The following is a 25,013-nucleotide window of genomic DNA, read 5'->3' on the forward strand; positions in this document are numbered from 1 at the left end:
TTCTTAGTTTGGCGATGTTCCTAAGCTGCATAAAGGCTGTCCTACTAATATTGACTATACAGTGGGGGAAAAAAAGTATGTAGTCAGTCACCAAGTGTGCAAGTTCTTCCACTTAAAAAAATAAGAGAGGCCTGTAATTGACATCATAGGTAGACCTCAACTATGAGAGATAAAATGAGAAAAAAAAATTCTGAAAATCACATTGTCTGATTTTTAAAGAATTTATTTGCAAATAATGGTGGAAAATAAGTATTTGGTCAATAACAAGAAACATCTCAATACTTTGTTATATATCCTTTGTTGGCAATGACAGAGGTCAAACGTTTTCTGTAAGTCTTCACAAGGTTGGCACACACCGTTGCTGGTATGTTGGCCCATTCCTCCATGCAGATCTCCTCTAGAGCAGTGATGTTTTGGGGCTGTCGGCGAGCAACACAGACTTTCAACTCCCTCCAAAGGTTTTCTATGGGGTTGAGATCTGGAGACTGGATAGGCCACTCCAGGACCTTGAAATGCTTCTTACGAAGCCACTCTTTTGTTGCCCTGGCAGTGTGCTTGGGATCATCGTCATGCTGAAAGACCCAGCCACGTTTCATCTTCAATGCCCTTGCTGATGGAAGGAGGTTTGCACTCAAAATCTCACAATACATGGCCCCATTCATTCTTTCATGTACCAGTCGTCCTAGTCCCTTTGCAGAGAAACAGCCCCAAAGCATGATGTTGCCACCCCCATGCTTCACAGTTGGTATGGTGTTCTTTGGATGCAACTCAGCATTCACTCTCCTCCAAACACAACGAGTTGTGTTTGTACCAACTTTGGTTTCATCTGACCATAAGACATTCTCCCAATACTCTTCCAGAACATCCAAATGCTCTCTAGCAAACTTCAGACGCGCCCGGATATGTACTGGCTTAAGCAGGGGAACACGTCTGGCACTGCAAGATCTGAGTCCCTGGCGACGTAGTGTGTTACTGACGGTAGCCTTTGTAATGTTGGTCCCAGCTTTCTGCAGGTCATTCACTAGGTCCCCCCGTGTGGTTCTGGGATTTTTGCTCACCGTTCTTGTGATCATTTTCTGTAATCTAATTTTATTTTCAGCCTTTGTTCTAAAACTAAGTTATGTTCTAAAACAGCTACACCGGGTGACGGCCATGTTTGATTTAATAAGCATGGTTGGATTTGTTGTCTAATATTTTCTATTTTATTATTAAAATAGTTCATAAAAACATGACTGGTTAAAGATGTTGGAATCTGGGGTTGAGTATCTGCCTGGCTTTTAGTAAGTTTAGATATCTCACTAAAAAGTACTCTGGGATTGTTTTTGTTTTTCTCGATCAGCGTGGCCAAATACGCTGAGCGAGCTTTAATGAGTGCCTTTCTATATGGACTAAGGCTGTCCTTCCACGCAGAGTGGAACACCTCTAGTTTAGTTGTCCACCATTTACGCTCTAGTTTCCGCACTTTTTTGTTTTAAGGTACGAGTTTGATCACTGTACCACTGTGCGAGCCTTTTTTGCCTTGTCATTTTACTTTTAAACGGTGCTACTTTGTCTAAGGTTGATCGTAGGGTATTTTCTAGATTGTTTGTTAATTTAACGGGCTCCGTTTGGTCTGATGGAGTGTAAGCTAAGGTCGCTAAAGCTAAAGTCACTAAATTCTTTTAAGAATTCAGAATAGGGCCCTGGAGGCCTATAGATATTAAATTAGTGTGAATGCATTTTTATTTGTGGCTGGATTTGATATATTAATGTAGAGAATCTCAAGAGAAGTGAAGGTGATACAGTGTTTTTGAATAATATCTAGTGTATTCTGGTAGATTATGCATACTCCACCTCCTCTGCCTGATAATCTAGGGCTATGTACATATTTATAACCTGCGGGGGTGGCTTCATTTAGTGCTATATATTGATCAGGTCTAATCCAGGTTTCAGTGAGGCAAAAAACGTCTAGTTTCTGATCACATATCATTTCATTTATGACCACTGCTTTCGAGGTTAGTGATCTAATATTAAGAAGACCGAGCTTTAGGTCTGAGGTGCTGCTGTTATCGTTTAATTGCGAGAATTTAACACTGATTAAATTATTAAAACGAGCTGATCTAGATGTTCTATGTTTGGGTTTAATTCGGGGCACAGACACAGTCTCAATATGGTGAAACGCCTCAAAGCAGATCGCAGACGGTTGGTTTAGCCTGTCTGTCTGCGGCCTGGTACCGGCTCTGGATTGTCAGCAGCCTTTTACTCTCCTCTGCTGACTAACTAGCAGACTATGGGCTATGCTATACCTAAAAAAACAGGCTTGCCCTTAAACTTTAACCAATTATCTATGAAGCCCACATGATTTTCTAAACACCACTTGGACATCCAGCAGTTCAGCGCTGTAAGTCGGCTGTAAGACAGTACTGAATATAGAGCAGATAAATGACAGTACTGAATATAGAGCAGATAAATGACAGTAGTGAATATAGAGCAGATAAATGACAGTACTGAATATAGAGCAGATAAATGACAGTAGTGAATATAGAGCAGATAAATGACAGTAGTGAATATAGAGCAGATAAATGACAGTACTGAATATAGAGCAGATAAATGACAGTACTGAATATAAAGCAGATAAATGACAGTAGTGAATATAGAGCAGATAAATGACAGCACTGAATATAGAGCAGATAAATGACAGTACTGAATATAGAGCAGATAAATGACAGTAGTGAATATGGAGCAGATAAATGACAGTACTGAATATAGAGCAGATAAATGACAGTACTGAATGAATAAACGTGTAAATATTGTATTAGTTAAGTGTCAGTAGTGTCCAGGAGTGCAGATGTACAGATAAATAAACCTTTTAGTTAACATAAGAGACTCAGTCCTCATCTGTCCTCCTCCTTCATCTGGACCCACTGGGAAGAGCTGAAGAACCTGATGGCTCTCGGAACAAAGGATCTCCTGAGTCTGTCTGTGGAGCATCTCTGTGACAACAACCTGCCACTGAACTTGCTCCTTTGGTCCATAATGATGGTGTGCAGTGGGTGACCATCATCGTCCATGATGAAGAGCAGTTTGTGAAGTGTCCTTAAGTGAAGTTAATGAGGACATAAACCCACATTGTACACATTAAGCACACTGTACCATGGGCACTGAGCTGGGTTGAATATTAGGGGCAGAAAAGCTTTTTAAATGAATGATCTAATTGAAGGACAGATGAAGGATCTGTGTGAAAGATGTAAACACACTACAAAGATTTTGCTTTGGATGAATGGGTAAAAAATACCCAAACAAGAATTGAAAGCCTCTTAGCTGCTCCCAAAAGAATTTACAAGCTGTGATACTTGCCAAAGGGTTCGTCCTAACCATGCAGGGGCCCAAACTAACTTCTACCTCAGTGCCTTTTACTTTTTTGTTATTTTGGAATTGTAGAGGTAAAAGATGGAAATTAAAAAGTAATCTTGCTTAAAATATGTTTTAAAAATATATTATTTACAGTAACAATTTTTCACCAGAGGTCTCAAACATTTGCAGTACACTGTTCTTGTGTTTATGTTTGTGTTAAAGACAGATTAGAATTCTGTATATGCACTGCAGCGCTATACACTACAAAAGAACATCTGTGATTTTTACTGCATTTGATTAGTATTTTATTAATGTTATTAATGAATGTTTAAAACTATAATGCGTAGTTGGATCAAAATCTTTACATATACATTGCTAAATGTATTCTGAACTGTATTTGTGCTTACAGAGTGTGTCAGGTGTCTTCGTCTTGCCCTTGTGTTTTTCCTTCGCTGTCTTCGTGGAGAATTCTCAATATAAACTACGCCACGTTTGGACTGGTGAACTTGGTTTATTGACTTGTGAGTCCAAAATCCCAGAGAATGCATTCTGGGATATTTGTGCACACAAGTCACCATCCTCGATAACACGGAACAATCACACATCCAGGTGTTTAGACTGTCCTTGACTAGATGAGAATGTTTGAATGGAACAGGACTTGGTCTGCAAGTGAACAGGAACACAAAAACAGACAAGAACACAGACTGAGAATCGGCCTGTGCCCTCGTTCTGCCCTGCCTCGTGCACATTAGCACATAGCTCTGTTTGTACTTTGTCCTTGTCCCCTTTCTAGCCTCCGCCATTGTCCTGCCTCGTCATTTGTCTCCCATTGTAGCCCTGCCCCTTTGATAGCTCTTCTCAGGTGTTCCTAATTTGTTTCAGTGTACAGACGTGGACAACATTTTTGGTATCCCTCGGTTAATGAAAGAAAAACCCACAGAAATAACTTGAATCTGACCAAAGTAATAATAAATAAATAAAAAAACTATGAAAATGAACAAATGGAAATACACCATTGATTTTGAACCATGCTTCAACAGAATTATTTTAAAAAATAAACTCATGAAACAGGCCATGTTAAATCAAGGTGTGGCCACTAATTAGCATCACAGGAGTCTACAATCTTGTAATCAGTCAGTGGACCTATATATAGGACTACTGTGCTGTTTGGTGACATGGTGTGTACCACACTCAACATGGACCGGAGAAAGCGAAGGAAAGAGTTGTCTCATGAGATTAGAAAGAAAGAAAATTATAGACAAGCACGTTAAAGGTAAAGGTTATAAGATCATCTCCAAGCAGCTTGATGTTTCTGTGACTACAGTTGCACATACTATTCAGAAATGTAAGATCTCTGGACATGGCTGCATGAGAAAAATTCATGACACATCAAAGAGACGGATAATAGGAATGGTAACAAAAGCCCAGAAAAACTTCTAAAGACATTATAGGTGAACTTCAAGCCCAAGGAACATCAGTGTCTGATCGCACCATCCATCGTTTTTTGAGCCAAAGTGGACTTCATGGGAGATGACCAAGGAGGACACCATTGTTGAAAACATATCATAAAAAAGCCAGCCTGGAATTTGCCAAACTACATGTTGAAAAGCCCCAAAGCTTCTGGGAGAATGTCCTATAGACAGATGAGACAAAAATGAAACTTCTTGCCAAGGCACATCAGCTCTATGTTCACAGAAAGAAAAATGGAGCATATCAAGAAAAGAACACTGTCCCTGCTGTGAAACATGGAGGAGGCTCTGTTATGTTCTGGGGCTGCTTTGCTGCATCTGGCACAGGGTGTATTGAATCTGTGCAGGGTACAATAAAATATCAAGACTATCAAGGGAATGTGCTGCCCAGTGTCAGAAAACTTGGTCTCAGTTGCAGGTCATGGGTCCTCCAACAGGATAATGACCCAAAACAAAGCTTAAAACTCCCAAGAATGGCTAAGAGGAAAACATTGGACTATTCTGAAGTGGCCTTCTATGAGCCCTGACCTAAACTCCTATTGAGCATCTTTGGAAGGAGCTGAAACATGCAGTCTGAAAAAGACCCTTCAAACCTGAGACAACTGGAGAAGTTTGCTCATGAGGAGTGGGCCGAATACCTGCTGAGAGGTGCAGAAGTCTCATTGACAGTTACAAAATTGCAGTGATTGCTTCAAAAGGTTGTGCAACAAAATATTAAGTTAAGGGTACCATCATTTTTTGTCCATGCTTGTTTGATGAGTTTATTTTTTAAATAATTCTGTTGAAGTATGGTTCAAAATCAATGACACATTTTCATTTGTTCATTTTCATAGAATTTCTATTTATTATTACTTTTGTCAGATTTAAGTTATTTCTGTGACCAACAGTTCTGTCCAGTGTGTATATATGGTACCTTAGTTGCCTGTGGTTCTTGTTGGTTATTGTGTTTGTGAGTCTTTAGTGGTTCTCATGGTCTTCACGGTTGGTCTCCGGTCAGTTTGGTTAATATCTGTTAACTTTCTCTGCTGCTTCCAGTGCTTGCTTTGGTTTCCTGCTTTTGTTTTTTACTTGGCTAATTTGTGTCTTCATTAAATTCTCCAATACGTTTTTAAGGTTAATTTGTCTCTGATAAGCTGGAAATGTTAAAACCGTAGAGAGTTTATGGTTAAAACAATCATTTTCTCAGTGAACATACAGCCCCCCTCCTCTTGCCTGCAAAATGGTCTGATCCAGCTTCTCTTCCTCTCAGTGCAGCATCGCGCGCACACGGTGTGGCAGTGCTGGATTGGACTGGTGTCGTGTGTCTAGTAAGTTTTACAAAGGAGTATTTTTTACTTTATCACCCAGAACCAACACATTGCAGTCCTTACTTCTGATGCACTGTTTGTTCTGTTATTGTTAGCTAGGAGTGACTATCTGACGTCTGTTTTTAATTTAGCAGACTAATGATGCAGGTGCTCTGTTCACTGTTTAAAAAGGAGAGAGAGAAGCTATAGATACATCCCGCCGAATCGGTGCCATTTTTAATATAAATGTGATAAATGTTCACATAAAATAACTGTAAAATACATTTTATTTTTTAAGCACAGTGTGTTGTACATTTACCTTATTGCTAATTTAAGATTTTTAATGATAAACATTAATAAAAAGTACCGAGAACAAAATAGCATTTGTTACCTGTCCCTGCTCTCTAACTATACACTTTACCATGAAATATTATTATTATTATTAAAATCCTTCCGAGATGTGTATATATATATTTTGCATTGCTGTAACTCCAAATCCCATCTACACTTTAATTTGTTTATTCATAAATAAACTTATATCCATATTGAAGTTAAAATACACGTTTTAGTGATGTCTCTAGGGTTTCACTCAGTCCTGTTACCATAACATATTACCCATCTAAAAGAATTCCACAATGTTCAACAGGAAGTTGCATCAGTCGGGTCTTTTGAAGTCCATGGGAGGATCATAAGTTCCCTCCTTCTTTGTTCTGTATATTTGATCATATTGTAACTATAACTGAGGAGGTCAATCTCAATGTTCTGTCCTGTTACATAAATTAATTTTTAGAAAATGTTGATAGTTTTGATTTTTTTTTTTTTTTTTTTTTTGGAAAAATTGTGTGCTATCATGTGCTAACTATAATGTTCTAATGCTATTAGCATCGCTGCCATGTAGCTATATTTAATGTTTTTGCTCATTCTATGCTAAAACCTCAGTTCTGTTACTCTTTATATGAGTGCCAGTAAGAGTAACAGATTTTTAGCTGCTAATCCAGGAATAATGGAAGCATCAGCCAAGTTTAACATTAAGTCAGATAGTTTATTTCTAGTGTCTTTTGGACCTAAATCTTTCTAGTCTTTCTAGTAATATAGTATGATCTATTGTATCAAAGGCTGCACTAAGGTCTAGTAGGGCTAATAAAGATACATAGCCTTGATCAGAGGCAAGAAGGAGATCATTTGTAATCTTCACTAGGGCTGTCGCTGTGCTGTGATTGGGTCTAAATCCAGATTGGAATTTCTCATTCTCATACATGGCATTCGGGTATAAGCAGAGTTGTTGTGCCACAGCTTTTTCTAATATCTTGGATACGAATGTTAAGTTGGGGATGGGTCTGTAATTAGACAATACACTGGGGTTAAGACTTGGTTTCTTGATTAAAGGTTTTATGACTGCTAATTTAAGGGTTTCAGGTACATGCCCAATGCTAAGGGATGAATTTACAATTGTTAAAAGAGGTCTGATTATGATTGGGAGTATTTCTTTTAGCAATTTAGAGGGAATCGGGTCGAGTGTACATGTTGTACAATTAGCTGAGGATATAATTTTTTCTAGTTCAGGCTGTGGAAGTGGGTAGAAGGCTTCCAGCCTTTGTTCTAAAACTAAGTTATGTTCTAAAGCAACTACACCAGGTGACGGCCATGTTTGATTTAATACGCGGGGTTGGATTTGTTGTCTAATATTTTCTATTTTATTATTAAAATAGTTATAAAAACATGACTGGTTAAAGATGTTGGAATCTGGGGTTGAGAATCTGCCTGGTTTTTAGTAAGTTTAGATATCTCACTAAAAAGTACTCTGGGATTGTTTTTGTTTTTCTCGATCAGCACGGCCAAATACGCGGAGCGAGCTTTAATGAGTGCCTTTCTATATGGACTAAGGCTGTCCTTCCACGCAGAGTGGAACACCTCTAGTTTGGTTGTCCGCGATATACGTTCTAGTTTCCGCACTGTTTGTTTTAAGGTACAAGTTTGATCACTGTACCACCGTGCGAGCCTTTTTTGCCTTGTCATTTTACTTTTAAACGGTGCTACTTCGTCTAAGGTTGATCGTAGGGTATTTTCTAGATTTTTTTCTAGTTTTTTAATTTAACTAGCTCCGTTTGGTCTGACTGAGTGTTAGCTAAGGTCGATAGGGGTGGGAGGTTTTTAGTAAACTGATGTGATGCACGTGTGTGTAGTAAACTAATGTGATGCACATGTGTGTTTTAAATAACATAAGGGCAGAGAAGAAGACGAAAAAAACAACAACAAAAGAATCTTTAGAAGCAAATTTAAGAATCACGGATTCTGTTGAAGAAACTAACCCAAAAATCCAGTGTTCATTCCTGTTACCTAAATATTTTTGTGTTCTTTAAAGTAACAATAAATCACCTTCTCAGCAAATTCTTCTTCACCTTCCCTGTGGCTATCTGATGTTCTTCGCAACAACCATAGAGAGCTAAGAATGGCTGAAAGGAAGTGGAGGAAGTCAACACACGACTCTGACTTCCACTTCTATCAGTCTCTTCTCTCCAGGTTTAGAACGGAAGTTGCTGCTGCTAAAGCATCTTTCTACATGGGGAAACTGGAAGCATCTGCATCTGACCCACCCAAACTTTTCACAATCTTCTCCTCTCTCCTCAACTCCCCTACTCCCCATCCATCCTCTACCCTGTCTGCAGAAGATTTTGTCTGCTTTGAAGAAAAGGTTGACAAGATCTGCCGATCCTTCCCGACCTGCCTCTACCCCCCAGACCCAGCCCTCCTCCTCCCTCTTCTCTGTCCTCTTTCCACAGATGACCTCCTACATCTTCTCACCTCTAATAATCCTACCACCTGTCCACTAGACCCTGTTCCATCCACTCTGTTCCAAACAATTGCTCCAAACCTCCTTCCAAACCTCCTTCCTCCCCTATCCTCTGCATGGCGATGGCTTGCATCATACCTGCAGAGAGGCTCATACCAGGTAACATAGCAGAGGGACACGTCCGCTCCTTGTAGTCTCTCCACTGATGTTCCACAAGGCTCAGTTCTTGGTCCTCTTCTTTTCTCAGTCTACACTAGCTCTCTTGGCAAGTAATTTCCTCTTACGGATTCTCTTACCACTGTTACGCCGATGACTCTCAACTCATCCTTTCTTTCCCACCGTCTGACACACAGGTTTCTAGCTGCTTCTCAGCATGCCTCGCTGACGTCTCTTCTTGGATGGCGGCTCACCACCTCAAACTTAACCCCAGCAAGACAGAGCTGCTGTACATCCCGGGAACTGCTGGACTTAAAAACGATCTTGCCATCTCCTTTGAGAACTCGCTGGTCACTCCTTCTACAGAAGCTCAAAGCCTTGGTGTAGTCATGGATGATCAGTTATCGATCTCAAGTCATGTTGCAAACATGACTCGGTCATGCAGATTTCTCCTGTACAACATCCAGAGAATTCGACCCTTCCTCTCTAGAGAGGCCGCCCAGGTGCTCGTTCAGTCTCTCAGCACTTCAAGACTGGACTTCTGCAACTTTCCTCTGGCTGGTCTCCCTCTGCGCACCATCAGGCCCCTGCAACTCATCCAGAATGCAGCGGCACAGGTCGTCTTCAACGTTCCTAAATTCAGCCATGTCACTCCACTGCTGCGTTCTCTTCACTGGCTTCCTGTAGCTGCTGCCCGCATCAGATTTAAAAAATTCATGCTGGCCTACAAAGCCAAGAATGAACCAGCTCCTCTGTACTTGATGGCAGTGGTCAAAAGCCGATCTGCAGCAAGAGCCCTTTGAGGTTCAAGTACGGCTCGGCTCGACCCGCCATCCGTTAATATCCACAAAAGACAAGCCTCCAGGCTTTTTTCTGTCCTGGCACCAAAGTGGCGGAACAAACTTCCCCTGGGTGTCCGAACGGCAGAGTCGCTCGCTGTCTTCAAACGCAGACTGAAGACCCACCTCTTCCGAGAGTACTTGGGCGACTAGCAAAGTTGTCACCTTATTGACTTGTGTTTAGTAATGTCTAAACTTAGAGGTATCTTTGAATGTTGAGCCTATTTAAACTAGCTGAGGTTATACTTGGGTAAACAGAAAAGCATTTTTGTAAGTCGCTCTGGATGAGAGCGTCTGCTAAATGCCTTAAATTGAATTGCATTGCAGTATGAAATTCTGTTTTTTAAGTTTACATTTAAGGCATTTAGGAGACGCTCTTATCCAGAGCAACTTACAAAAGTGCCTTGCTCTGGATAAGAGCGTCTCCTAAATGCCTTAAATGTAAATGTAAGTGGGTAAAATGCTGGACTTGGTGTACATTGCATTAAATGTAAAGCTCTATACTGCACCTGTATTTTTATATCGAAATAAATCTATAAAAATGCTTTGTTTGATGTTCAATCGTAAACTACAAAACTGATGTGTTCAATAGCATGCTATTACTGATCACTTTAATTTCCTAACCTACCTCAGCAAACTTCTTTAAGCATTAAAAGTGTTATATATATTTCTAGTAGCTAACTTCTGATTTTGTCCTTTTTCTACTGGTTTTGCTGATTCGCTGCATCTCTTACAACATGTTTACAAATCTAAGCTATTGTGAATACATCAATACAATGTCATCATCACTGCTGCGCTGGGAATAATCCACTTCCCCAAAATCTGTAGCAGTGGTCCTATGGCAGTGCCTTTGCATTAATTGATGGAGTACAGTGGGGTGGATAAATTGTGCAGCAGCAGATCGGCTAAAGTTAGCAACTGTAAACCTATAAAGTGCACCTATATTGTAACTGTTTTTCTGATTAAGTGGCCAATGAATATGGGTTCAAGGTCAAACTTACAGCTCTGTGTTTACTTAATGCAGCCACATGAACGCAAAACCCTGAAACATGAAACCTGACTTGTTCTACACTTCACTCTGTATGGAGAGCTAAATACCTAAAAATGACAATACAACTGTCTTTAGAAGACCCTCTACCATTTAATTAGATGTTCTGTCACACACACAGATCTTGGTGTTTATAGTCTCCTTCTCTGATTGGCCCTGGAGTGACCTCTCCAGAAGAAATCTTGTAGTAAATCCCCCCTGGACCAAAGTGGGGCTGTCACATTGACTGTATTTAACTCAATGACTTGATTAATTCACTGATAGCACTACTGATAATGCACCTTCTGGGTGCAGCTACAGCAGTGTTGGGGTAATGTAATGAGGCATGTAATGAAGGCATGATCCTCTGCTTTAGGAGTTCTGTCCAGCATCCAACAATATTCTCAGTTGGGTTCAGAGCAACACTATCCTTGACTAAAGGTAGTGTCCCTTCTTCTCCTTTCTGAGCTGTTGGAGTGTTTTCCAGAACCTCCTTGAGGCTGCCTGAAAGTCACTGTCCATGGTCGCTCCAAACATCTTGCATTCTCTGGATTTGCTTCTGCCACTGCCAAAGCTGCACACTTTTTGCCTGCTGGTACCCATCAGTAGAATCAGGAGTGCTCTGAGCTAGACAAGCTCTAAAAGCCTCCTTCGTCCACCTGACGGCATCCCTCAACCCTGGTATCGACCAACAGGTTTTTTGGTTGCCGTCAAAACAGGCAACAGCAAGCTTTTGGTCACAGCTATGAACAGCTGCTCCACAATGAAGGTCTTGAACAGTGTCCATTCGGACTTCATGTTCTCTGCCTCCTCCAGAACATGCAAGAAACTCTCACAGAGATTGGAGTTGCGAACATTTAGAACAGAGTCTTCTGCCAGCCTTTCCCAGCAGACCCTCACTACTTGTTTGGGTCTCCCAGGTCTGTCTGACAGTTTTCTCACACACCTGATTCAGCTCTTCTCTGGATGGTGATCAGTTCACAGCTCAGCCCCTCTCTTTACCCGAGTGTCTGAAACATATGGCCTCAGCTCAGATGACATGACCAAAACGTCTGTCCTTGATCTTAGGCCCAAGGTGCTTTGGTACAAAGTACACTCATAAGCAGCCCTGTGTTCATACATGGTGTTTGTTATGGACAAACCGTGACTAGCACAGAAGTCCAACAACATCCCACCACTCAGGTTCAGATCAGGCAGACTGGTGCTCCTAATCACTCTTCCCCAGGCTTCCTAGTCATTGCCCACATGAGCGTTGAAGTCTCCCAGCAGTGCATGGGACTCTCTGTCAGAGTTCCATTCACTTTCTCCAGGAGGGCCGAAAACTCTGAACTCAGTCAGTGTTTTCCTCTCTGCAACACGGAGTTGCACTGAGGCGACCCTCTGATCCACCGGGACAAACTCCAACAAGATGCCAGCCGTGGACTAGTGAGAATCCCCACACCCGTCTGGCAGCTCTCATTCTGGGTGACTACTAAGTGGGAGAGAGACCATCCTTCATCAAAGAGTTTGGTTCATGAGCCCGAACTGTTTAAACAGGCGAGTTCAACTATACCTAGTTGGTATTTCTCAAACTCCTGTACCAGCTCAGGCTCCTTACCCCCAGTGTTGTTACATTCAATGTACATTGATGACCAATATCAGTGATGGTGACAGCCCTGGATCCAAACCCCCAGTGAGCAAGCCTAGGGCGACAGCGGCAAGGAAAAACTCCCTCTGAACCAATCGAGGAAGAAACCTTGAGAGGAACCAAGACCCACTGGGGGAGCCAGTCCTCCTCTGGCTGGCAGGGTCCTCTCCAGGGCTTGAAAAAGGAGTGAGTGTGTGTGTGAGCTTTGGAGCTGAGGGAAGAGGGCAGGCCACACCTATCACACACTGCTTAAGTTCTTTCATAGAAAAACACATAAGCAGTGTTCCGCCTCTGCTCCACAACTTTCTCCACTGTCGTCATGGTGACATGCTCATCATTACATGACAGCCAGCTGGAATCAGACTGGCTGCAGCAGTCACTCAGATAGTGTCCTGATGGAGAAAGAGAAAGAAAGTCATAAGACTGAAAGCAAAATCGCATGTAATGGTTTAATCTCATTTGAATTTTTACATGACCATTTTCAGACCCTTTATATCCCTCACAGTTAATCAAACTGTTATTGGCACTGTGCCTTTAGCTCTGATAGATGTAAAAGACCTCTGTTCTTATTGGCTGTCCTGGATTGAACCTCATTCAAAAAGAAGACCTATATAGGATTATAGGGTTGGGTGGTATCCACTGATTTCACACCAGCTCACAGCATTTCCACTATTATCTGCCACATTTGGTATCCAGGTTTGTTTGCCCTCCCCTTCAAAGGAATTTAGCACGTCTTTAACTCACAACTACGGTGGGCTTTTTTTTTCCCACCTGTTTTCTGAGTGTGACATTACCAATCAGTGAGCTCCCACAGTGCCCCCACCCTGTTGTTCTTTTAAATGCACATGGGGGAAATAATCTTTTTTGGTTATATCGCCCAGCTTTAGGTGGAAATACAATTTCTGTGATTTCTGTGACACAGTAAATTGGAAAGGGGCTGTTGTTCATCTTCGTTTCTATACGCAGACTGGACATTTAACAATGTGTACTTACTGTATCAAGGCTTTCATTTGTTTTACACACACTTACCACAGTAAATGCTGCGTCCAACGTGGTTCAGCACACTGATCAGTGAATATTTATACACTGATTCACCCTACAGAACAGAGACAGCACTCATTAAACATAAACACTAGACATATAATAGACTGTGTACTTTACACTTCTGTTCATATCCTCCCTATTTCTCTTCATTCAGACTTGATCCTAGATCATTCTCTACTCCTACACTCCTCCCTATAGTCTCTCTCTCGCTCTCTCTCTCTCTCTCACCAGTTCATTTCTCTCTGTCTTTCCCTCCTCTGCTTTTCTGTCTTCTAGATTAACAGGGGATGCACACAGAAAGGAGAGATTAGCTGGGATCAGTTGCTCTTAATGTGATGAATACTGCCTTTAATGTCCTTCTGAAACATCTGGATATTCAGCAGTTTTCTACGTTCTCTCTAAGTTTGATTAGTTCTGCCTGTATTGCTCTTCACATTAGTTGTGTGTGTGTGTGTGTGTGTGTGTCCTGTTTTTGTGACGTACCATCTGGGAGTGTGTTTGGATCCAGACGATCAGTGGGTGTGGCCTTGATGTGGGCGTGTTCTCCAGGAAAGCTATAAAACATATCAAATAAAGTCAGTGTGTGAGAAACGATTATGTGGATCTGTGTAAGAGTGTGTGTGTGTGTGTGTGTGTGTGTGTGTTTCACCTCTGCATTGGTAGGGTCAGTTGTAATACAGGGTCTATGTGGACATTATTGTGCTGCTTTGTGGTGGACGTAGGAGACACCTGGAATCTCTTCAGCTGCAGAACCAGAACCCTGCAGAGTGACAGAGAGAGAGAAAGAGAGAGAAAGAGAGACAGACAGAGAGGGTAAGAGACTGTATGATCGCCATCTAGTGTTCACCTGCTAAACCTTTTTTTCTGTGTTTAACATGGTGCTGAAGGTCAGCGGACACTGAAGTGCTGCTAATGGTCAGTGATGGTCAGTTTGATCATTGGATCTTTTTTGCACCTCCACAAACACACAGTGTCACTTGATCTGGGGTCTGTCAGCTTACCTGGGCAGTGTGTGGAATGCCCACCTGCAGCTGGCAGACCTACATCCACACAGCTCACACCTGCACTCGATTTCGTCCTCATCCTACACACAAAAACATACACACACTCATCAGTGCATAAATCACATAAAGAAAAGTATCCAGAAAAGGTGTGTGTGTGTGTGTGTGTGTGTGTGTGTGTGTGAGTGTGAGAGAGAGAGAGAGAGAGAGAGAGAGAGAGAGAGAGAGAGAGAGTTACTTACACTGAAGAAGAGTTTGAGGCAGTCTTTCACCGAACCCTGTGATGCCAAAGCCAATGCCAGATGATTATACTCCTCATTCCTGGATTTCTGAGCTCCACAGCTGCACACAGACACACACACACACATTTTAAACCATTAAGGAAGCATCATTACAGAAGCTGTACAGTGTAGATCATAGTGATGGTACTGTTGAGTTAATGACAGTGTCTCTTACCCTCCACATGTAATAATGCTCCTGAGCTGGAAGCTGAAGTTGGCTCTGATTGGGCATTCAGAAACCACGCCTCCTGCCCATCGCAGCGTTTGACCAATCTCCTGCATTTGGCTCAAACAGTGAAATAGAAACTCATGAGCGTCCTAAACACATCATATACACATATTCACACACACACACACACACACACACACACACACACACACACAGAGCGAGAGAGATACACAAACCAATACACAGATACAAAAACAGACAAACAAAAGAAATGTTAGATCTCATCAGAAATACATAAATAAACATAATAATCATATACTGTTCAAGTGTGTGTGTGTTTTCAAGATTTTTCACATTCTGCATGTCGGTGGTGAAATCAGGGTTTGTGGAAGCAGCTGCATCAATGAACTCCATGAGGAGGGAAGCCTTCAGTTCCCAGTCAGAGCTCTCCCTCATCCACCACAACTCAAGGAAGCACCTGCAGGAGAAGAGAAGGATTAGTGTGACAGAACTGATCTAGGACCAGTCAAGCCCACCATTCTTCATGATCACTCTCACTAGGATGTGATTATTAACTTTCAATGGAAGATTTGACTCCAGGTCCTTCTGGAGCATTTCTATTGGTCCATTCATCCTGAACCTTTGAGCCAATGTAAAGAGCTCCTCCTCTTTCTCTGTCTCTACCTGATCAGTTGGGCTGATGGATGGTAAAACCAGTCATTCAGCTGATTCGAGAGCTGTGTGCAGAAACTCTCCGCGCTGAACAGACACTGCAGACTGGCGTTTACATAGCAGCTGTTCCCAAAGTTCATTAACCTGCACCACACACAGTTATACATATACCAGTTAAATAATTGTAGCAAACTCATGCATTGTAAGAAACACACACACACACACACACACACACACTAGTGTTACATACCCTCTGTTCTTCAGCTGCTGCTTTCTGGTAGGGGAGAGTGTGTCTGGGAGTCTTTTGGGGCCCTCAGTGTGGGTCTCCTCTCGCTCCAGCTGTCCCACACACACAGGAGACACACTCCCCTGCAGCTTCTGATCCACAGCAGACCTGAGAGAGAGAGAGACTGTGTTTATAGCTGGTTGATCAGTAAGGTAGATGTTGCTGATATCAGCTTAAAGAAGCTATAAACCATGATAAACACTAATATCTGGAACTCATAGAGAGTAAATGTTTCCTAATGGAGTTTAAAGAGGAGGAGTTTTTATCACTAGATGAAGATTTCGGTTGATGAAGGACACTCACCTGTCCAGGGAGGCTGAGGACAACTCATCAAGCTCCTGCACCACTAGCCGAGTGACCTCACTTACCTCTGCTGTGGGACTGGCACTGACCTCAAGGTTCTCCATGGCAACTGGGGTCATTACACAGACCGTGCTGTTTTCTTCAGTTGCCATGGAGATTTCACCTGTAACCTCCACTGTGTCTGAAGAATCAGTGATTGCTGTGGAGATCTCTGCAACAGTGCTACTGGTTTCTACAGGGATTTCATCAGCTTTTACTGTTGCTGTGGTGATTTCCCCGGAAACCACAGTGGTTGCCTCAGTTTCATTGATGGCTGTAGAGGTCTCTGTTACAGCCATTGCAGTGACCTGGCTGATTTCAGGGCTCGATGTGTTTGTGTCCCTAAAATGAACAGAGGAGGACACACACACACACACATTCATGTGGTGGTCTCTATTACTGGTGGACTACACACAATCACACATTCAGACATTAACTCAGTTCATATATTTACCTTCCTGCAGCGCTGACAGTCTGTCCATCATGAATTTTCCTCCTCCTCTGATCAGACATACAGACATGTTTAGTTTTACTCAGACTTCATTATTTACCGTTTAGAAATAATAGTAAACTGATGTTCATCAATGCTGAGCCTTTAGTCTTTATTAGATGAGCTAAAATATTCTTGAAAATCTGTCTATTCATATTTTTCTAGTAGTTTTCTTTTATTTGAACAAGTAGACTCACAAGCCTGAAACACCACGGAAAGCAGGAAACATCAGCAGTGTCCTGGATGAGCTCAGGGTTTGCTGTGCTTGTGTTGCTGAAATAAATAAAGGAGGGGACACACACACACACAGTCCACATGTGGTGGTCTCTATTACTGGTGGACTACACAAAATCAGACATTCAGATATTAACTCAGTTCATATATTTACCTTCCTGCAGCGCTGACAGTCTGTCCATCATCTACTGCAGGATGGATTTTCCTCCTCTTCTGATCAGACATACAGACATGTTTAGTTTTACTCAGACTAAAGGAAACTGTCTATTAATTAAGAAAATCTGTCTATTAATATTTTTTCTAGTAGTTTTCTTTTATTTGAACAAGTAGACTCACAAGCCTGAAACACCAGGTTAGGTAAACAGCATTTTGCAGCATTTATAAAGAATACTAAATGAATATTCATTAATTGTAATATTTATTAATTGAGCAATTAGTCAGTATTAGTAGGTTCGCTTCAAATGCATTAGTGAAAGTAGACTTACCCTCTTGAAACGCCACCGAAAACAAGGCATTTTCTTGTTGTTGATAAAAAGAATCTCGCTAAACTGCACTGAAGCTCTTTCTACATTAAAGCTGAAGAGCTAGAACTGCAGCGATCGCTGAGAAAGTGTGAAAGACCTCCTCCACACACAACTTTCCCAAACGCACGAACGTTGTCTGGATGACGTTGCAGGTCTACGCTATTATTGTGTCATAATGGAATAAAAGCGCGCGCTCAGTAGTTCGCGTTCCACGTCGCCACAGCAACGCATCTCCAGTTTGCAGTAGTTTTCGGTTCAGTGTAACTTTACCATGACTCTGCTCCCCCTTTACCTCCATTAAATCCCCCCCCCCCCACTATAAAACACACACACCACTTCCATCAATTCCACAGCATCAGCTACAGCCCACCACCAACAAACCATAACATAAGCAGCTCAGTTCCACTCAGTCTACATGACTGTCATGTCAAATCACCAAACGTTTCATCACAAGAAACTTCAGCAGTAATTACAACTTCATTTAGCAGCCAGTAGCAGTTCCACAATACAGCACAGTCATACAATACAATAATGAGGAATAATAAAGATACATTTAAAGATAAGTAAAATAAATAAATAAGAAGAATAAGAATAAGAGTTAACCCCCTGGACCTGCAACCTTTATCTAAGAAACACTAATTACCAAAAGCTAAACTAAACAGATGAGTTTTCAGCTTGGATTTAAAGATTGAAACTGTGTCTGAGTCCCCAACATTATCTGGAAGGTTATTCCAGAGTTGGGGGGGCTTTATAAGAAAAGGCTCTTCCCCCTGCTCAGGTTTTCTGAATTTTGGGAACAAGTAAGAGTCCAGCACCCTGAGATCTAAGTAGTCTTGATGGTTCGTAATATGTAATATGATCCCGCAGGTACTCAGGAGCGAGGCCATGTAGGGCTTCATTTGTTAATAGAAGAATTTTGTATTCAATACAGAATTTAACTGGGAGCCAATGAAGTGCTGATAGAACTGGACTAATATGGTCAAATTTTCTAGTTTTAGTAAGGACCCTGGCTGCAGCATTTTGAACCAGCTGAAGTTTATTGAGATTCCTGCTGGAACAACCTGACAAAAGTGCATTACAGTAATCTAGCCTTGAGGTAATAAAAGCGTGTACTAGCTTTTCTGCGTCCTGTAGAGATAAGGAGTTTCTTAGTTTGGCGATGTTCCTAAGCTGCATAAAGGCTGTCCTACTAATATTGACTATACAGTGGGGGAAAAAAAGTATTTAGTCAGTCACCAAGTGTGCAAGTTCTTCCACTTAAAAAAATAAGAGAGGCCTGTAATTGACATCATAGGTAGACCTCAACTATGAGAGATAAAATGAGAAAAAAAAATTCTGAAAATCACATTGTCTGATTTTTAAAGAATTTATTTGCAAATAATGGTGGAAAATAAGTATTTGGTCAATAACAAGAAACATCTCAATACTTTGTTATATATCCTTTGTTGGCAATGACAGAGGTCAAACGTTTTCTGTAAGTCTTCACAAGGTTGGCACACACCGTTGCTGGTATGTTGGCCCATTCCTCCATGCAGATCTCCTCTAGAGCAGTGATGTTTTGGGGCTGTCGGCGAGCAACACAGACTTTCAACTCCCTCCAAAGGTTTTCTATGGGGTTGAGATCTGGAGACTGGATAGGCCACTCCAGGACCTTGAAATGCTTCTTACGAAGCCACTCTTTTGTTGCCCTGGCAGTGTGCTTGGGATCATCGTCATGCTGAAAGACCCAGCCACGTTTCATCTTCAATGCCCTTGCTGATGGAAGGAGGTTTGCACTCAAAATCTCACAATACATGGCCCCATTCATTCTTTCATGTACCAGTCGTCCTAGTACCTTTGCAGAGAAACAGCCCCAAAGCATGATGTTGCCACCCCCATGCTTCACAGTTGGTATGGTGTTCTTTGGATGCAACTCAGCATTCACTCTCCTCCAAACACAACGAGTTGTGTTTGTACCAACTTTGGTTTCATCTGACCATAAGACATTCTCCCAATACTCTTCCAGAACATCCAAATGCTCTCTAGCAAACTTCAGACGCGCCCGGATATGTACTGGCTTAAGCAGGGGAACACGTCTGGCACTGCAAGATCTGAGTCCCTGGCGACGTAGTGTGTTACTGACGGTAGCCTTTGTAATGTTGGTCCCAGCTTTCTGCAGGTCATTCACTAGGTCCCCCCGTGTGGTTCTGGGATTTTTGCTCACCGTTCTTGTGATCATTTTCTGTAATCTAATTTTATTTTCAGCCTTTGTTCTAAAACTAAGTTATGTTCTAAAACAGCTACACCGGGTGACGGCCATGTTTGATTTAATAAGCATGGTTGGATTTGTTGTCTAATATTTTCTATTTTATTATTAAAATAGTTCATAAAAACATGACTGGTTAAAGATGTTGGAATCTGGGGTTGAGTATCTGCCTGGCTTTTAGTAAGTTTAGATATCTCACTAAAAAGTACTCTGGGATTGTTTTTGTTTTTCTCGATCAGCGTGGCCAAATACGCTGAGCGAGCTTTAATGAGTGCCTTTCTATATGGACTAAGGCTGTCCTTCCACGCAGAGTGGAACACCTCTAGTTTAGTTGTCCACCATTTACGCTCTAGTTTCCGCACTTTTTTGTTTTAAGGTACGAGTTTGATCACTGTACCACTGTGCGAGCCTTTTTTGCCTTGTCATTTTACTTTTAAACGGTGCTACTTTGTCTAAGGTTGATCGTAGGGTATTTTCTAGATTGTTTGTTAATTTAACGGGCTCCGTTTGGTCTGATGGAGTGTAAGCTAAGGTCGCTAAAGCTAAAGTCACTAAATTCTTTTAAGAATTCAGAATAGGGCCCTGGAGGCCTATAGATATTAAATTAGTGTGAATGCATTTTTATTTGTGGCTGGATTTGATATATTAATGTAGAGAATCTCAAGAGAAGTGAAGGTGATACAGTGTTTTTGAATAATATCTAGTGTATTCTGGTAGATTATGCATACTCCACCTGCTCTGCCTGATAATCTAGGGCTATGTACATATTTATAACCTGCGGGGGTGGCTTCATTTAGTGCTATATATTGATCAGGTCTAATCCAGGTTTCAGTGAGGCAAAAAACGTCTAGTTTCTGATCACATATCATTTCATTTATGACCACTGCTTTCGAGGTTAGTGATCTAATATTAAGAAGACCGAGCTTTAGGTCTGAGGTGCTGCTGTTATCGTTTAATTGCGAGAATTTAACACTGATTAAATTATTAAAACGAGCTGATCTAGATGTTCTATGTTTGGGTTTAATTCGGGGCACAGACACAGTCTCAATATGGTGAAACGCCTCAAAGCAGATTGCAGACGGTTGGTTTAGCCTGTCTGTCTGCGGCCTGGTACCGGCTCTGGATTGTCAGCAGCCTTTTACTCTCCTCTGCCGACTAACTAGCAGACTATGGGCTATGCTGCACAAAAGTAGGGCAGCACCCTCCCGCGTGGAGTGGACACCATCCCTACCTAAAAAAACAGGCTTGCCCTTAAACTTTAACCAATTATCTATGAAGCCCACATGATTTTCTAAACACCACTTGGACATCCAGCAGTTCAGCGCTGTAAGTCGGCTGTAAGACAGTACTGAATATAGAGCAGATAAATGACAGTAGTGAATATAGAGCAGATAAATGACAGTAGTGAATATAAAGCAGATAAATGACAGTACTGAATATAGAGCAGATAAATGAAAGTACTGAATATAGAGCAGATAAATGACAATAGTGAATATAGAGCAGATAAATGACAGTAGTGAATATAGAGCAGATAAATGACAGTAGTGAATATAGAGCAGATAAATGACAGTACTGAATATAGAGCAGATAAATGACAGTACTGAATACAAAGCAGATAAATGACAGTACTGAATATAGAGCAGATAAATGACAGTACTGAATATAGAGCAGATAAATGATAATAGTGAATATAGAGCAGATCAATGACAGTACTGAATATAGAGCAGATAAATGACAGTACTGAATGTACTGAATAAACGTGTAAATATTGTATTAGTTAAGTGTCAGTAGTGTCCAGAAGTGCAGATGTACAGAGAAATAAACCTTTTAGTTAACATAAGAGACTCAGTCCTCATCTGTCCTCCTCCTTCATCCGGACCCACTGGGAAGAGCTGAAGAACCTGATGGCTCTCGGAACAAAGGATCTCCTGAGTCTGTCTGTGGAGCATCTCTGTGACAACAACCTGCCACTGAACTTACTCCTTTGGTCCATAATGATGGTGTGCAGTGGGTGACCATCATCGTCCATGATGAAGAGCAGTTTGTGAAGTGTCCTTAAGTGAAGTTAATGAGGACATAAACCCACATTGTACACATTAAGCACACTGTACCATGGGCACTGAGCTGGGTTGAATATTAGGGGCAGAAAAGCTTTTTAAATGAATGATCTAATTGAAGGACAGATGAAGGATCTGTGTGAAAGATGTAAACACACTACAAAGATTTTGCTTTGGATGAATGGGTAAAAAATACCCAAACAAGAATTGAAAGCCTCTTAGCTGCTCCCAAAAGAATTTACAAGCTGTGATACTTGCCAAAGGGTTCGTCCTAACCATGCAGGGGCCCAAACTAACTTCTACCTCAGTGCCTTTTACTTTTTTGTTATTTTGGAATTGTAGAGGTAAAAGATGGAAATTAAAAAGTAATCTTGCTTAAAATATGTTTTAAAAATATATTATTTACAGTAACAATTTTTCACCAGAGGTCTCAAACATTTGCAGTACACTGTTCTTGTGTTTATGTTTGTGTTAAATACAGATTAGAATTCTGTATATGCACTGCAGCGCTATACACTACAAAAGAACATCTGTGATTTTTACTGCATTTGATTAGTATTTTATTAATGTTATTAATGAATGTTTAAAACTATAATGCGTAGTTGGATCAAAATCTTTACATATAAATTGCTAAATGTATTCTGAACTGTATTTGTGCTTACAGAGTGTGTCAGGTGTCTTCGTCTTGCCCTTGTGTTTTTCCTTCGCTGTCTTCATGGAGAATTCTCAATATAAACTACGCCACGTTTGGACTGGTGAACTTGGTTTATTGACTTGTGAGTCCAAAATCCCAGAGAATGCATTCTGGGATATTTGTGCACACAAGTCACCATCCTCGATAACACGGAACAATCACACATCCAGGTGTTTAGACTGTCCTTGACTGATGAGAATGTTTGAATGGAACAGGACTTAGTCTGCAAGTGAACAGGAACACAAAAACAGACAAGAACACAGACTGAGAATCGGCCTGTGCCCTCGTTCTGCCCTGCCTCATGCACATTAGCACATAGCTCTGTTTGTACTTTGTCCTTGTCCCCTTTCTAGCCTCCGCCATTGTCCTGCCTCGTCATTTGTCTCCCATTGTAGCCCTGCCCCTTTGATAGCTCTTCTCAGGTGTTCCTCATTTGTTTCAGTGTACAGACGTGGACAACATTTTTGGTATCCCTCGGTTAATGAAAGAAAAACCCACAGAAATAACTTGAATCTGACCAAAGTAATAATAAATAAATAAAAAAACTATGAAAATGAACAAATGGAAATACACCATTGATTTTGAACCATGCTTCAACAGAATTATTTTAAAAAATAAACTCATGAAACAGGCCATGTTAAATCAAGGTGTGTCCACTAATTAGCATCACAGGAGTCTACAATCTTGTAATCAGTCAGTGGACCTATATATAGGACTACTGTGCTGTTTGGTGACATGGTGTGTACCACACTCAACATGGACCGGAGAAAGCGAAGGAAAGAGTTGTCTCATGAGATTAGAAAGAAAGAAAATTATAGACAAGCACGTTAAAGGTAAAGGTTATCAGATCATCTCCAAGCAGCTTGATGTTTCTGTGACTACAGTTGCACATACTATTCAGAAATGTAAGATCCCTGGACGTGGCTGCATGAGAAAAATTCATGACACATCAAAGAGACGGATAATAGGAATGGTAACAAAAGCCCAGAAAAACTTCTAAAGAGATTATAGGTGAACTTCAAGCCCAAGGAACATCAGTGTCTGATCGCACCATCCATCGTTTTTTGAGCCAAAGTGGACTTCATGGGAGATGACCAAGGAGGACACCATTGTTGAAAACATATCATAAAAAAGCCAGCCTGGAATTTGCCAAACTACATGTTGAAAAGCCCCAAAGCTTCTGGGAGAATGTCCTATAGACAGATGAGACAAAAATGAAACTTCTTGCCAAGGCACATCAGCTCTATGTTCACAGAAAGAAAAATGGAGCATATCAAGAAAAGAACACTGTCCCTGCTGTGAAACATGGAGGAGGCTCTGTTATGTTCTGGGGCTGCTTTGCTGCATCTGGCACAGGGTGTATTGAATCTGTGCAGGGTACAATAAAATATCAAGACTATCAGGGGGATTGTCCTGCCCAGTGTCAGAAAACTTGGTCTCAGTTGCAGGTCATGGGTCCTCCAACAGGATAAAGACCCAAAACACAGCTTAAAACTCCCAAGAATGGCTAAGAGGAAAACATTGGACTATTCTGAAGTGGCCTTCTATGAGCCCTGACCTAAATCATATTGAGCATCTTTGGAAGGAGCTGAAACATGCAGTCTGAAAAAGACCCTTCAAACCTGAGACAACTGGAGAAGTTTGCTCATGAGGAGTGGGCCAAATACCTGCTGAGAGGTGCAGAAGTCTCATTGACAGTTACAAAATTGCAGTGATTGCTTCAAAAGGTTGTGCAACAAAATATTAAGTTAAGGGTACCATCATTTTTGTCCAGGCCTGTTTCATGAGTTTATTTTTTAATATAATTCTGTTGAAGTATGGTTCAAAATCAATGACACATTTTCATTTGTTCATTTTCATAGAATTTCTATTTTCTTATTACTTTTGTCAGATTTAAGTTATTTCTGTGACCAACAGTTCTGTCCAGTGTGTATATATGGTACCTTAGTTGCCTGTGGTTCTTGTTGGTTATTGTGTTTGTGAGTCTTTAGTGGTTCTCATGGTCTTCACAGTTGGTCTCCGGTCAGTTTGGTTAATATCTGTTAGCTTTCTCTGCTGCTTCCAGTGCTTGCTTTGGTTTCCTGCTTTTGTTTTTTACTTGGCTAATTTGTGTCTTCATTAAATTCTCCAATACGTTTTTAAGGTTAATTTGTCTCTGATAAGCTGGAAATGTTAAAACCGTAGAGAGTTTATGGTTAAAACAATCATTTTCTCAGTGAACATACAGCCCCCCTCCTCTTGCCTGCAAAATGGTCTGATCCAGCTTCTCTTCCTCTCAGTGCAGCATCGCGCGCACACGGTGTGGCAGTGCTGGATTGGACTGGTGTCGTGTGTCTAGTAAGTTTTACAAAGGAGTATTTTTTACTTTATCACCCAGAACCAACACATTGCAGTCCTTACTTCTGATGCACTGTTTGTTCTGTTATTGTTAGCTAGGAGTGACTAT

Source organism: Salminus brasiliensis, chromosome 1, assembly GCF_030463535.1.
Source record: "Salminus brasiliensis chromosome 1, fSalBra1.hap2, whole genome shotgun sequence".
Classification (NCBI taxonomy): Eukaryota; Metazoa; Chordata; class Actinopteri; order Characiformes; family Bryconidae; genus Salminus; species Salminus brasiliensis.